A 2,500-nucleotide genomic window follows, 5' to 3' on the forward strand; every position below is an offset into this window, starting at 1 on the left:
ACAACAACAACAATAATAATAATAAAAAAATAATAATAATAATAATAAAAATATAAATAATAATAGAAATAAAAATAAAAATAAAAATACAAACAAAAATAATAATAATAATAATAATAATAATAATAATAATAATAATAATTCGATACAAAGATAAAATCAGTTTGCCATTTGTAAAGAATAACTAAATTTAACCCTTTCAAGTTTAGAGCATTCTTCCCCTCTTGAGAAGGGTTATGATTGCCTATTTAAAATCAATCCCCATTGGATGGAAATATGTAAACTAAAAATCATGTTTTCATCTATCATAGAATTCAATAAAAAATCTAATTAACTGATTTCTTTCCCGTCCATCCTGATTTTACTATAAACTAATCCATCTTTTCTTAATTATGCAGTTTTTTTTTCCGACTAAATTTCTTTCCACGTGACGTCTTTTACAAGCTAACTGGTTTAATTTTCTTAGCCAAAATATATTTACATATATTTACGATTTCTTTCCTGTTGGAGCTCTTGGGATTATAGCATCCTGATTTTCAAACTAGGGTTGTAGCTTAGGTAATAATAATAATAATAATAACAATAATAATAATAATAATAATAATAATAATAATAATAATAATAATAATGATAATAATAATGAAAATAATAATAATAATGACAATAATAATAATGACAATAATGATAATGAAAATAATAATAATAATAATAATAATAATAATAATAATAATAATAATAATAATAACAACAATGATAATAATAAAAAAATAATAATAACAATAATAATAATAATAATTATACTACCAATAATAATAAAAACAATAATAATAACAAAATTAATTATTATAATAACAATAATAATGACAATAATAATGACAATAATGATAATGATAATAATAATAATAATAATAATAATAATAATAATAATAATAATAATGACAATAATAATGACAATAATGATAATGATAATAATAATAATAATAATAATAATAATAATAATAATAATAATAATAACAATGATAATAAAAAAATAATAATAACAATAATAATAATAATAATAAAAACAATAATAACAAAATTAATAATAATAATAATAATAATAATAATAATAATAATAATAACAATAATAATAACATCGACTTTCTCCATAATCCACTTTTTTTTTATAAGACTGACCACTTCCCTCAAAACGTTTTACTTAACCAATTTCATCAATCCTCCATTTCCAACTCCCAAGTCTGACGAAGTCTAGAAAGTCTGCCCCTAAACTTAACCTTCACCAGCAAAGCCTTGGGCTTTATCTCGGCTTTCCCTAATCACTTGCAGCCTATTTAAACGGTTTCACTTCTAAAGTCTCGTGGCTGGAATCGGCTTACGAAATTAGATGGCGATTTACGGGGACAAAGTTCGAAATTCTGGTCTAATTATGCTTTGGAAAGTTCCAGCGAGTCAAGATATCACTTATTAGCAAAGTTTAAGAAAGTTTAAGAAGCAGTTCGTGGTTTCCTTCGCGGATAAGCTCTAATTAAACTTTGATAAGCCAAAGGAAAATGTTTGGCACAGATTTAGAATTTTGAATTTTATGTAATATTAGATAATATAAAAGAAACTATAGTTCTTATTGTGGCTATCATTAATATTTAAAGAAATAACCTAATGATGATGTGATTGATATGATCTATCTATACATGATTATTATCATAATAAAAAAAAAAAAGATATCAAAACCGATAACAATAATATATTTGATAAGAATATATCAAAATTAAATGAAAATGATACATTAATGTTGATAAAATAACAATAGCATAATGATGATGTAGCTGATAAGAGCTACTTGAATATGATTATCATGATAACAAAATAATTTAGATAAAACCATCAAAACTTATAATAATAATGATGATTTTAATGATAATGGTATAACATAATATAATGATAACGGTACTAAATGCCAACATAGTACAATAACATAATAATGATGCCATTGATATGAGCTATTCAAATATGATCATCATAATAATACAAACATAATATAAATAAAAATACCAAAACCCATAAGAATTATGATACATATGATAAATGTAAAAAAAAAAACAAAAAAAAACATTATTTAAAGATCAGTTTATTAAGCGAATTACTGAACTTCCGATAAAAAAAAGAGAGAAAATGTTTATTAAACGAATTACTGAACTTCCGATAAAAAGAGAAAATGTTTATTAAACGAATTACTGAACTTCCGATAAAAAAAGAGAGAAAATGTTTATTAAACGAATTACTGAACTTCCGATAAAAAAAAAGAGAGAACATGTTTATTAAGCGAATTACTGAACTTCCGATAAAAAAAAGAGAGAAAATGTTTATTAAGCGAATTACTGAACTTCCGATAAAAAAGAGAAAATGTTTATTAAGCGAATTACTGAATTTCCGATAAAAAAAAGAGAAAATGTTTATTAAGCGAATTACTGAACTTCCGAAAAAAAGAGAAAATGTTTATTAA

The 2,500-nt window shown here is 22.1% G+C and overlaps 1 protein-coding gene across 1 annotated transcript in view; it reads right to left on the reverse strand.

Moving 5' to 3' along the window:
- The window catches only part of LOC137632390 (repulsive guidance molecule B-like), a 207,732-nt gene that overhangs the window by 11,964 nt on the left and 193,268 nt on the right, over positions 1-2,500 (reverse strand). The window lies entirely within an intron of this gene.

This window comes from Palaemon carinicauda, chromosome 41 (assembly GCF_036898095.1).
Source record: "Palaemon carinicauda isolate YSFRI2023 chromosome 41, ASM3689809v2, whole genome shotgun sequence".
Lineage (NCBI taxonomy): Eukaryota > Metazoa > Arthropoda > Malacostraca > Decapoda > Palaemonidae > Palaemon > Palaemon carinicauda.